This window comes from Lutra lutra, chromosome 5 (assembly GCF_902655055.1).
Source record: "Lutra lutra chromosome 5, mLutLut1.2, whole genome shotgun sequence".
NCBI classification, from domain to species: Eukaryota; Metazoa; Chordata; class Mammalia; order Carnivora; family Mustelidae; genus Lutra; species Lutra lutra.
Window position 1 is genome coordinate 160,365,525 of NC_062282.1, and position 14,325 is coordinate 160,379,849.

General features: G+C 36.6%; 2 pseudogenes; one reads left to right on the forward strand and one right to left on the reverse strand.

Annotated features, from left to right (window-relative positions):
• Nucleotides 1-660: 660 nt before the first annotated feature.
• On the reverse strand, nucleotides 661-2,263 carry LOC125100390 (importin subunit alpha-1-like; annotated as a pseudogene).
• A 9,392-nt stretch (nucleotides 2,264-11,655) lies between these two features.
• On the forward strand, nucleotides 11,656-12,788 carry LOC125100668 (olfactory receptor 2L5-like; annotated as a pseudogene).
• Nucleotides 12,789-14,325: the final 1,537 nt, after the last annotated feature.

Genomic DNA, 14,325 nt, shown 5'->3' on the forward strand with positions numbered 1-14,325 from the left:
CAATGAATTATGGAACACTACATCAAAAATAAAGATGTATGGTGATTAACATAATAAAAATTATAAAATAATAAAAGAAGAAACAAATGCACAGACAAAAAGCCAAATAATTAATTAATTAAAAATCTGTGAATTTTGTCTTTTCTTGTCATTTCTGCTGTATGCTCTTCAAGTTATACTGTCCCAAATCATTATTTCCACATATAAGTTTCCTAAATTTGTTGATTGAAATGGCAACTACATGCAATCTTCTTAATCCTCTACTTCCATTACCATATTGAGCAATCTCTGGCATTTGGCTCATATTGGAAGGCCACATTCTGTGGGAAAACACTCAAATGACTAGTATTGGCTATTTAATTCAATTTCTAACTTGTGCAGTCATTTATTTTTTATTTTTTAATTTTTTTAAAGCATGGAATTTAATCTTTATTTACAGGACACTGCAAGAGAGGAGATTCCACATAGAAATAAGAAACCCACTGGGAGGTGGAGCTTCATACAGTTTGTACAGTTTGGAACTGGTCAAGTACAGTTTTGTTGTAAAAAGCACAACAATAACAAAACACATTTACAAAGAGTTCTTAGTAGAGAAACAGTAAGACAAACTTCTACCAAATAGAGCACACCACAAACAACTTTCTGTGTCAGCTGTACAAGCTAAAAGTTAAAGATCCCACCAGTGCCATCCTGAACCTGGAACGTATAGCCTTCAGAGGTAGTTTCTGGCACAACATTCTGATCTTCCTCTTCCTCTACAGAGAAATACTTCTCAATCAAGTTTAATGAAGCTTTGTACACAGACTCATTTTCATGGTTTTGTAGAGCCTCGATTTTGTCCAAACCTCCACATTCTTCAATCATTATACTAAGTTTCTCAGTTTCACCTAGTTTCTCAGCAGCCTAAAAGATGTTGGAAATGGCATCCAGAATGACCAGAATAATTTTGGTATCCTTCGCAGTTAAGAGGTTCATCAATGGTTCTATTATGCCACAATGGACGAGGTATACAATCTGTTCAACTGTCCCACCACTTGTGTAGTTGGTCACAGCCCAGACAGCTTCCTTTTGTGTCTTAAAGTCTGCCTTAGAAAGAACACCAACGAGGAATGGGACTAATCCATGATTCACAACTGGCTGTATCTGGTCCTGGCGGCCAGCTGTGATGTTTGACATTGTCCACGTGGCTTCCTTCTGAATATTAGTTTTAGGGTTCGTTAAGAGACTGGGAAAGAAAGCAAGTGCTCCTGCATCTATTACAACCTGAGTCTGTTCATCTGTCCCAGTGACAATATTTCATATGGCTCTTAGCTCAGGAATCACAATGGGCAATTCAGTAGCTCCTAGAAACTTCACAAGCTGGGGCATAACTCCTGTTTTCACGACCATTTCAATCCGTTCATTTGGACCATCCATCTGGTAGGAGATAGCCCAGCAGGTATCTGCCAAGACCTCTGGATCATCGTGATGCAGGAGACGAACAAAGGTAGGAAGAATCTGCCTAATGGCATCTAGCAGGGGTGCGGGGTTCTTGTTGTGACAAAGGTTTGAAAGTGTCCAAGTAAGGTTATGTAAGTAGCCACATGCTAACGATGACATATCAGGAACCGTGAGGAGAGCCAGAAGCGGATCAACTGCACCATACTTGATAACCAAGTCTCGAAAAACTGAACTGTCACCTGCAATATTTCCTAGAGCCCACACAGCCTGTTCGCTGATGTGGGCATGGGAAGATGCCAACAGAGAAATGAATGCTGGGATAGCGCCTCCATCTACCACAGCCTTGGTCTGTTCTAATGTCCCGGGAGCAATGTTGGTGAGAGCCCAAGCAGATTCAAACTGAATGGGACTACAATCAGTTCTGCCCGAGAAGGACACAAATTTTGAAATCAAACCAGCCCGGATTATGTTGTCTATGGGGGGCTGCTTCTCCCGAGAAAGCAGTTTCCTAGCAGCTTGAGTAGCCTGGAGCTGGCTTTCCAAATTGTTGCTATTTATGCCCTTGACAATGTCATCAACCGACCAATTTACAGTGCCCTGGTTGTTGTGATTTTCCTGCAGTGGAGAGGTAGCATCATTGGGAAACGAGCTTACGTTTCTACCTTTCAGCATCTGGTCATCCTTCTTCGCTTTCCTCAGCTCCACATTAACTTCTATTCGACGCCACCTCATTTCTGTACTCTTTCCCCTTGATCTTGAATCGGTTAAGGCGGGCAGCTGGTGAATTAGCATTCTTGTTGGTGAACATGGTTATGAGACAAAGGGAGAAAGCTACACGGCCAGCTCAGGCTTCCACAGGAGGCTGTCTGGGATGCACAGGGTGCAGGTCAGCTGCCCTCAAAACATCCACCACCAATCACCCCAAAGACGGTGTGCTTGTGCAGTCTTTTAAATAAATATGTTGGGGTCCCTGGGTGGCTCAGTGGGTTAAAGCCTCTGCCTTCAGCTCCAGTCATGGTCTCCCGGTCCTGGGATCGAGCCCCACATCAGGATCTTTGCTCAGCAGGGAGCCTGCTTCCCCCTTCTCTCTCTTTCTGCCTGCCTCTCTGCCTACTTGTGACCTCTGTCTGTCAAATAAATAAATAAAATATTTTAAAAAAAGGAATTATAATAACTGATCAATTTGTATCCAATAATTTTAGAAGTATTTATTTAATCTTTAACATATTACATGTGTGAAATAATATTGGTGATAGATGGATTAGAATCCCAATTTCACAAGAGATGGAAGTGATGTTTAGATTGAATTAAGGATTTCTTCCCGAGGCATGCAGCTAATGAAAGCAGAAAATGTAATCTAAGCCCTAAATTTTGAGTCCATATCATATTTTCTCTGCACAAAATGTACATACCAATATGTTTAATTGTGTCCGATTTCTATGAATGAATAAAAAGAAATAAGGAATAATATGAAGGATATTAAGAGAAGGAAAGGAAAAGTGAATTGGGGCAATCGGAGGGGGAGATGAACCATTAGGGAATGTGGACTCTGAGAAACAGTGTGAGGGTTTTCAAGGGGAGGGAGATAGAGGATGGTTTAGCCTGGTTGTGGGTATTAAGGAGGGCATGTATTGCATGGAGCCCTGGGTGTTGTACATAAAAAATGAATCTTGGAACACTGCATCAAAAACTAATCATGGATTTTATCATGATTAACATAACACAATAAAAAATTTAAAAAAGTAAATATTTCAAAATTCAGTTTTAAAGAGTTTGTAGTAGTTATAGAAACAGACATTTACTAGTAAATAAGGCATATTACCATATGAACAAAATGTTAAGGGCCGTAGCAATAAAAGAGTCAACATTTGGTGTACAATATATAGAAGGATGACTTTACATGGACTGGAGCAGCTAGCATTGTCATGAAATAGTGGAACTACAACTTACACATACAGATTTGGGAGGACATCCTTTTTTTTTTTTTTTTGTCTTTTGGCAAATAATAAAGGGGAGAAAAGTGTAAATCCAAATGAGGTAAATGCATATTTATGTAAAGATTCAGACATTTGACTTACTACATGAAATTTCTGACCTGAATTATTTACACAAAAATACTATTTCCATCATATGAATATTATTTTAATTCCAATTAACCAGAAATTGCCATATTGACTAAGGAAAAAAACATTGGATATAAATTAAGACTCATATCACTATTTTGTTTCATTGTCCAGATACGCAGTGGTTTTTGTCCTCTAAAGAAGATAGAATGAACACTGAGCTCTGTGTGTTTAAAAATTTGCTTTTTGTATGGAACCAGAAAAGACCCTGAATTACCAGGGAAAGATGAAAAAAGAAAAACAAAGCTGGAGGCATCATGTTGCCTGATGTCATGCTATATTATAAATCTATGATCACGAAGACAGCATGGTATTGGCACAAAAATAGACACATAGATCAATGGAAAAAAAGAGGGAGCCCAGATATGGACCCTTAACTCTATGGTCAACTAAAGTTTGACAAATCAAGAGAAAAAAAATATCCAATGGGGAAAAAAGCCTCTTCAATAAGTGGTGCTGGTAAAATTGGACAGCTACATATAGAAGAATGAAACTGGACCACTCCCTTACACATACAAAGATAAACTCAAAATGGATGAAAGACCTGAATGTGAGACAGGAATCCATCAAAATCCTAGAGTAGAACATAGATAATAACCTCTTCTACATTGGCCACAGTAACTTATTTCAACACATGTCTCCAAAGGAAAGGGAAACAAAAACAATAATGAACTTTTGGGACTTGATCAGGATAAAAAACTGCTGCACAGCAAAGGGAACAGTCAACAAAACTAAGAGGCAACCCACGAAATGAGAGAAGATATTTCCAAATGACATTACAGAGGAAGGGCTGATATCCAAGATCTATAAAGAATTTATCAAACTCAACATTCAAAAACAAAAACAAAAATAAAAACAAAAACAAAAACAAAAAACAGAACACAAATAACCCAGTCAAAGATTGGGCAGAAGACATGAACAGACACTTCTCCAAAGAAGACATACAAATAGCTAACAGACACATGAAAATATGCTCAACAACACTTGCCATCAGAGAATTACAAATCAAAACCACAATGGAATACCACCTTACACTGGTTAGAATGGGAAAAATTAAGAAAACAGGAAAAAACAAATGTTGGCAAGGATATGGAGAAAGGGAAACACATTTACACTATTGGTGGAATTGCAAGCAGTTTCGGCCACTCTGGAAAACAGCATGGAAGTTCCTCAAGATGTTAAAAATAGAGCAACCCTATGATCCAGCAATTGCACTACTAGGTACTTACACCAAAGATTCAAATATAATGAAAAAAAAGGGCCATATACCCCACTGTTTATAGCAACAATGTCCACAATAGCCAAACTGTGTAAGGAGCCAAAATGTCCTTCAACAGATGACTAGATAAAGAAGATATTGTTGTTATATACAATGGAATATTATTCAACCATCAGAAAAAAGGATTGCTCACCATTCACATAAATTCATGGATGGAATTGGAGGGGGTTATGCTAAGTAAATTAAGTCAAGAAGATAAAGACAATTATCTTGTGTTTTTATTCATATGTGGAACATAAGCAATAGGACAGAAGACCATAGGGAAGGGAGGGAAATATGAAGAGGGAGAAATCAGAGAGGAAGATGAACCCTGAGAAACTATGGACCCCAGGAAACAAACTGAGGGTTTCAGAGGAGAGGGGTGTCAGAGAAGGTAGTAACAGGGTGGTGAGTATTAAGGAGGGCACATGTTGTGATGAGCACTGGGTGTTATGTGTAATGGTCGATCTTTGAACACTACATCAAAAATTAATGATTTACTATAAGGTGGTTAATAAACATAATAAAGAAAAGAAAAAAAGACTTTTTTAATATGAAAAAAATCGAATGTTAAATCTTCACAAAAGAATGTTTGTTCAACTACCTTGGATTGCAAATTCAATGCACTTTGACTTTGAAATAATTTTCTTTCCATAAAATTCCCAAATTTTCTTTTTCACACTTTTGAACTGAATCAACACTATTGTGAATTGTATTGTTGGAAACATGTAAATATAAGAACAGTGAAGTATTTTCTAGAGTAAAAATTTTATTAGTATCTGGTTTCAAAATGTCAAAAACTACAGCGAATAAATTTCCTCTCTGATGACAATACCCATTATATTATTTTAGCTGGCATTTATAACAGAATGGAAAATAAAACCCTAATAATGTTTCATCCCTTTATTTTACTCCTAGAAGTTCATTTGAACCACCCAAACTTTTGTAATTTTTGCTATTTTTAAAAATATGTCTCCCAAATTATGACAAAGTTAAAAATGAAAAAATGAAAAATACAACCAAATAAATCACACATTTAATATAAACTAATTTAATAAATTTAATAAACTTTGATATGTAAATATATATTTATATTTTGCATGTCAAATTATGTTTATTTAATTAAATTCATCCTATTTTATTTTCAATTATTAGATATTCTGGTTAATTTAATAAAACTCAGCAAATTAAGTAGTATTGTCGGTATAATATGACTATATACTTACTGGATGTTAGTATGTAAAATACAGAATTAGAGAAAAAATAAAATGATTTTTTCAATAATAATTAATGTTAAAATGAATATCACTTGGCTTTTCACTCCAGGGTATGATAGAGACAAAATTCTATGAAAACACCTGGAAATTTTTCATTATCCCTCTCCCTGGGTTGGCCTGAGGCCATCCTGCATTATTAGTAACTCTCAGGGGCGCATTGCCAAATGAACTCAACCAAAACAACAAATGTTAAGATTAACCTCCAAGTATAAAAGGCTACAGTCTTCATTGCAGATGTCTCTATGGATGTATCTAAAATGTGAAGTACAGAATTGAAAGGTGAGTTGGTACTCTTTAAAAAGCAGAAAAACTACATTAGAGGTATTCCTGGATGGTTCAGTTATTAAGCATCTGCCTTTGGCTCAGGTCATGGTCCCAGGGTCCTGAGATCTAGCTCTGCCTTGGGCCTCCTGTACAGCTGGGTTCCTGCTTCCTCCTCTCTCACTCCCCCTGCCTGTGTTCCCAAACACAAGGAGAGAGGGAACACAAGTAGGGCAAGCAGCAGCCAGAGAGAGAAGCAGTTTTCCCACTGATGGAGGAGCCAGAACTGGGGTTGGATCCTAGAACTCTGGAACCATGACCCCAGTAGAAGGGAGAGTCTTAAAGACAGCTGACCACATGCCCCTAAAGGAATAAAATGTTTTTCAAAAGGCATAAAAACTACTCTAGAAAATTTACTCAAGAAATACAGGTGGGACTGTCCAGAATTGAGAAAGACAGTGACCTGTTTCCAACTTGTGTTTTAATGGAGAAACCTGTAATGCTTTAGGAAAACTTTGAATACAATTTTGTAAGAATTGCACTTTGGGGGGCCCCTGGGTGGCTCAGTGGGTTAAGCCACTGCCTTCGGCTCAGGTCATGATCTCAGGGTCCTGGGATCGAGCCCCACATAGGGCTCTCTGCTCAGCTGAGAGCCTGCTTTCCCCTCTCTCTCTGCCTGCCTCTCTGCCTGCTTGTGATCTCTCTCTCTGTCACATAAAAAAATAAAATTAAATTAAAAAAAAAAAAGAATTGCACTTTGGTAAGCACTGAGATAAGTTACTGATGAATTCACATCTCATTAACTAAAGGACTTCAAAAAGAAAATTATACTCTGGATGTAATGAATATAAAAATATAATATATAGAATTTAAAAGAAAATTCAAGGAACCACATAAAATTCTAAACTTTTTAAGAGAAGTTCTGTTTATGGATAAAACATGCATTATCTTCAATTACAGGAATAACTCTTGTGAACTACCCTAGTGAAAAATAGTGAAGTGGTTGATAGTATGTATGAAATTTGTACCTTATTACGGGGGATAAGACACAGCCCTACCCTCAAGCCCCTCACATTCAAGAAATAAAGAAACTTGAAACCTGATGATATGGGTGACAGATGTTAAAATAAAAGTATAGGTGATCAAGAATAGAATGTCAAGTGGCAGAAAAAATGTATTTATCCTGAGCTGACCAAATAAATTTATGTAATAGTGTATTTTGGGGAGAGAATTAAAGTGTAAGTAAGATATAACACATTGGACAACAGGAAGTGAACCCCAAGACTGTGGGGAAGGGCATTTGGTGTGATGTGACTAGAGCCTTCTGAAGAATCTCTGACATGGAGAAGACAAAAGTGACAGCAAAAGTAAGAATGTCTGTAATGTGACTTTATCTCATGGATTTTATACTCTATAGTCAATGGAGATGGTCACATGTATGCACCTGTTGTGATTATACACATATTACTTCCATTTTTAATTACTCTTTTCTCATTGTGACCAAATATCTCTAAGGAGATGAACCTCCCATTCAGGGGATCAATTCAGAGGCAGAGTTCCGAATAAGGTTACAGGTGATGTCAGCACTGAGTCGTTTTATACAGCAACGTTAGATGGAGTGCCTGGAGAAGAAACACAGACAATCAGTTTTGTGTTTGTTTTCTTTGTTTTCAGAGCCAGTTTACAAACACGGTATCTAAATTGGAAGAGAGGAGGGTCAGACTAAGCTTACTGAAACAGGCTTAGACATTGTTCACTCATGTGAGAAAAGAATTCAACTGCAGGCACAGATGGTCCTAGAAATCAAAATAACACCCAGAGTCAAGTCATGGACAAATGTACTGGAGTGTGTTGCTTCCTCTATGTAATCCTGTCAGGGAGGGTGATGTAGGTATGTAATGTGTAGGGATTTACCTCAGTACTGACTCTTACTGTTCTTTTTCCCCGTGCACTCACTCAACCTTTAGTGAAATTGGCATAATGGTAATTGCACAGACAACATGGCATTGCTTTTGTGAGACTGAAATGGGAGTATAAGGAAACAAAAATGGGAAAAAATATCATTGCAAAATCTTAGTAGGTGATGAATATGCAAATGAAGAAATATGGAAATATGGAAAAGAAGAATAAGTATGGAAAAGATGATGATCCAAGCTACCATTAATATTGTTTTTAAACCTCAACAAATATATTTTTGGCCAGATAGTTCTTTGCTCTGTGAGAGACCTGAGTGTTGTAGAATCTTTAGGAGCATCCAGTAGATGTCAATAGCATATTCAACAGTGACAACCAAAACCCTCTCTAGACATTGCATGATGTCAGCTGGGGAGAAGGCAATTTCTACCCCCATGCCCATCCCCCTAATGTGCAGGTTAGGAACCTTTACATTATTGATAAGTTACACACTCACTATAACTTAATTTAATTTATTTTATTTTATATTTAATTATTTATTTTTATTTTATTTTATTTTTTAAAATCAGTCAAAAAAGTGAAATGGTTATTTTTATTATTTATTTTCAGTGTTTCAGAATTCATTGTTTATGCACCACAACCAGTGCTTCAGGCAATACATGCCTTCCATGATAACCATCACCAGGGTCACCCAACTTCCCACTCACCTCCCCTCCAAAACCCTCAGTTTGTTTCTCAGAGTCCACAGTCTCTCATGGTTTGTCTCTCCCTCTAATTTCCCCCAACTCACTTCCCCTCTCTTTTTCCCCATGTCTTCCATGGTATTTACTTAATTTATTTATTTTTAGAGAGCATGTGCCTCTGCTTCTGAGCAGGTGGTGGGGGGTGGGAGTTAGGGGCACATATATAGAGAGAGAGAAAATCACAGACAGACTCCACACTCAGTTTGGAGCCCTTCCAACCCACAAGCTGAATCTCACAATGCTGAGATTATGACCTGAGTCAAAATCAAGAGTTAGTCACTTAACAGACTGTGGTGCCCAGGTGCTTCCACCTAATTTAACTTTTATACCTGCTTGATTTGTAAGCCTCAAGCTTACAGAGTTAAGTTCACCAGCACAAGATCACATATCTTATAAGTGGCAATGCTACAGATAAATTGAATGTTTGACTCCCAAATCTGTGCAATTTACATTCGAAATATCGCAGCATAAACCAAATCTGAAACAAAATTCAAAGGAAGCTTCCACTTTATTGAACTATGGGCATGTGCACTTCTGTACATATAACTTTCTGGTTCTAATTAGTTTCAATTTATGAAATTTTATGGAAACATACACAAATATAAATTACCAATTTGTACCTTAGTTATTGAAATGGAACTTGTTTAGATATTAAATGAGATACTTAGATGTTTAAATCATTCAAGGAACACAGTATTAAAGTATGAAATTCCATCTTCTTCTGCTATGTTGCAGCTGGCTGAGTTAAACTTTGGTGGTACAATGGAGCTCAAACAGGATTACATACAGGGAGACATAATTAGACACTGTGAGGGAGGTAGGATGCTGGATATCTGTACATGAACTTTGGCTTGCTGTGTTCCTTAAATCATATCTTAAAGCACAAAAAATTTCTATAGATAATTTTTCTTTGCTTTAGCAGGCTAACTTCTGGTAAGAATTATCACTGGTCTGAAAAATTACTGCAGAATAAAGGGAAGACATTAGAACTGAACATAGATCTTGGCATAGTGAATCAATACAAAAATTCTAGACCTAGCTATACACTGGTTTATGTTTTTTTTTTTTTTTTTTTGAAGATATGTATTTATTTGAGAAACAGCAAGAGTAGGAGCAGGGAGGGAGAGGAAGAGAGACTCTCTTGAGTTATTATGTATTGGAAGTGATATTGTGAGACCTCCCTTCTTCTATTTTGTAGAGGCCAGATGTGAACTGCTGGGTTGTTACAGGTAGCCAGTGAGAATATAAGAAAACCAAGAAACTGAGGAAACATGTCTTTAAGCAGAAGATATAAAATGTGTAACTTTAATCTCTAAAACAATATAATTAGACATAAAAATTTATAAAATATATTTGCCATTATCTGCTGCCTAGTAGGAAGAGAATTCTTGTTGGGGTGGCTAACATGAATAATCCTTCTTTCTGATGTATTGCTTCTTAAAAGATAAATGGTAAACATAAGTTTTTAGCTCAGGATATGTTACTTAAGTTCTATAAATGTCTTTTATTTCACAATTGTGGATGGTGATACCTGTCTCAGAAACTTGTTGTCAACTTGTCATAATTTCTGACCCTTCTCCAGGATGCTAATGAGATGGTTAACAAAATTCACATCTATCTCTTCCCTTCTACATATGCAAATGTGCCAGGAGCAAAACATGCTCTGTCTCTCATCCAGTATGTCACTTCAGATGGTTGCTATCAATTCTTCCCTGTGGGTAGTGAAATTAATGTTAATGCTTAAATGTCAAAGTTTTCTAAGAATTGAAAGTAATCAGTACAGCTGAGAGTTTTTGTAAATAGACCATACATAGGCTAGTTATTTGTATTTCAGTGGCTAGAAGTAGAAGAAATGGGTAAATCTTAATCTAATTATCTTTTATACATTCAAAAATTGTCTACTCTGTCAACACAGAAATATTCAGTGGGTATGATTGAATTTGTGCTACAGAGATCTTAACTTAATGAAGTCTTAGTCTAAATGGTATAAAAATACAAATGAACCAAACCAATATTCATTTGAGTTGTGACTTAACTTGTGCTCAGTCTGAGAAATAAAAATTATGTTTATGCTTAATTAAATATATATGTGTATATTTATGTATATACATATATTATATATTTAAAGATTTTTATTTATTTATTTAACAGACAGAGATCACAAGTAGGCAGAGAGGCAGGCAGAGAGAGAGAGAGAGAGGAGGAAGCATGCTCCTTGCTAAGCAGAGAGCCCAATGCGGGGCTTGATACCAGGACCCTGGGATCATGACCTGAGCTGAAGGTTTTAAACCACTGAGCCATCCAGGCACCCAAAAATATAAATATTTTTGATATGAGAAATTATAAGGGGCATAAAATTATTCAATTCATTATCAGGTATTTTTTTTTCTTTTTTTATGTCATAGATTCTTTATAATAGATATCGAATGCAAATACTTACCTCCTCAACTTGTGACTTTGTGAAACAACATAGAACTTATTTCTCAAAATAAGAAATGTTGACTATTTCTTTAAGGAACTAGGTATTTTATGAAAACTTCACAAATAGACTAAAATAACTTGAAAAAAGTGATAAAAACATCACGTTTCTTTATTTACTACAAATGAGTTTTCTCTTTCTTCAGGAAAAGCAATAGAAAATGGAAATTTGCAACCAAACATTAACTGATTTCCTATTATTAGGGTTGTTTCACATTCAAGAATTGGCCTGTTTCTTTTCATTTTCATTGTACTTATTTTCTTATTGTCTCTGTTTGCCAAACTGTCCATGATCATCCTCATCCTCCTGGACACCCATCTCCACACACCCATGTATTTTTTTTTTAAAGATTTCATTTATTTATTTGACACAGAAAGAGAGAGAGAGATCATAAGTAAGCAGAAAGGCAGGCAAAAAGAGTGAAGAAGGCTCTCGATGCAGGTCTCCATCCCAGGACCCTGAGACCATGAGCTGAGTGGAAGGCAGAGGCATAACTCACTGAGCCACCCAGGCGCCCCCCCCCCCCATGTATTTTCTACTTAGTCAGCTGTCCCTCATTCACCTGAACTACATCTCCACAGTTCTCCCCCAAATGACTTTCAATTATGTCTTTGGAAACAAGTATATCTCATCCATTGGGTATGGGGTTCAGAGCTTCTTCTTTTTGACTTTAGCTAGTGCAGAAGGATTAATATTGGCCTCTATGGCCTATGATCGTTATGTGGCTATTTGCTTTCCTCTTAACTATCTTATCTGTATGAGCACAAGAGTGTGTGTGCTGTTGATAACAGGATCTTGGATCATGGTTTCAATCAACTCCTGTGACCACACTTTATATGCCTTCAGAATCCCTTATTATAGTTCCAGAGCCATCAACCATTTCTTTTGTGATGTTCCTTACATGTTGACTTTGGCTTGCCTGGACACCTGGGTCTATGAGTACACAGGGTTTCTGAGTACCACCCTCTTCCTTGCATTTCCTTTCATTTGCATTGCATGTTCCTGTGGTGGTGTTTTCCTTGCAATCTGCCACATGCTCTCAGCAGAAGGGAGAAAGAAGTCTTATTCAATCTGCAGCAGCCGCCTCACTGTGCTAACTTTCTACTAGGCACCCTTTGTTTACACTTATCTATGCCCGAGATCCTTCTGATCTCTGACAGAGGACAAGGTCCTGGCTGTCTTCTACACTATCCTGACCCCAGTACTCAACCCCATAATCCACAACCTGAGAGACAAGGAGGTGATAGGGGCCAAAGAAGAGTGATTCAAAAGTTCTGTTCTGTAGAAATGTAGACAAAGTTCTCATTATTCTGGTGGCCTTAGTAGTACCTCAGTTTCACCTTTGACATTCATTAATAACAATTTCATTCCAGGGTTGAAGACAGGGATTACATTAATCTAGAAAATTTAAATAATTGAGATTTGGAAAAGTATTTTATATATTCAACCACTGTTTTTGTTTTCTTTCTGGTAATTTTTCAATAAATGTGAATAGGATATACTTCCCCTTGATTTGCATGCAATAAGATTTTATTAATTAGTTGAAATGATAATGAAAACATTCCAACTTGATGGTATTATTCATTGTAATAAGTTCTAATATGCTTAGCATAACTCCAAATGGATAAAATAGGGGGAAAGAACAATATATGTTATGACATAATCAGGTTTATTTGGGTTTGATTTCTATTATAGTTTGTACTGAGCTAGTGAATAGAGATTTTTTGTTTTCCTAATTTTCAGAAATGATAGACATAGAGATTAGCCAAAGAGGTCTGCATGGAATTAGATGTTTTCATACCATTCAAAAGGAAATATAAGTTTATATATATATATTTTAAGAACAGGGCCCTGGATATAACTAGACAAGTCATACAATAACAGTTTATCACAGGTCTACCTTATCAAGATGAAAAAAATTATTATTGGAGAGATGCAAAATGAACTATGGGAGAATAAGAAACATTTTTAAAAGTATTCATGGGGTTTGCATACTGTTGAGTGCAGATTAATCAATCTGAGCCACTAAGTCATCCCACAAATCATTCAAATTGTATATTCCCAACTGCCATTATTACCATTTCATAAAATAATTGCTGTTATGAGCATTACATTATACATTTGGTGTTCTTATATTTCCATATAATTCCATACTGAGCCAGATTTGGAGGTTGGTTTGGTTTAACCTCTCTGCTTCACTATTTTTAATAGACAGACATGTTTAGTCACTGTCTCACAAAAGGACTTCTTATTACCTTTAGCTTAGCACTACACTTGAACACTATGGATGGATGGTCATCACTGTTTATAGAATAATTCTACTATACTTTTTATTTTATGAGGTAAGTTGTGAATAAGGAAGGTAGAATAAACATGTAAGAAAGCCTATATTAGCTAAAGCATTACAGTATTGAATACCTGCTATATCAGAATTGGGAAAAATGGTATTTTCCCCCCAAAAATAGAAGATCCACATGTTAGAAGATATACTATGAATTTGGGTTTTTTAATACTAAAACTAAGTGAGCTTTTAGAGATTTCTTGACTGTTCAGTGATTGAAGTGATCTCTTAACAGAAGTAAATTCAGCAAAACTTAAGCCAAGAGTGCCTAGGTGGCTCAGTGGGTTAAAGCCTCTGTCTTTGGCTCAGGTCATGATTCCAGGGTCCTGGAATCAAGCCCCACATCAGGCTCTCTGCTCAGCAGGAGCCTGCTTCCCCACCCACTCTCTGCCTGCCTCTCTGCCTACTTGTGATCTCTGTCTGTCAAATAAATAAGTAAAATCTTAAAAAAAAAAACTTAAGCCAAAAATTATATTTAAAAGGGTGAAA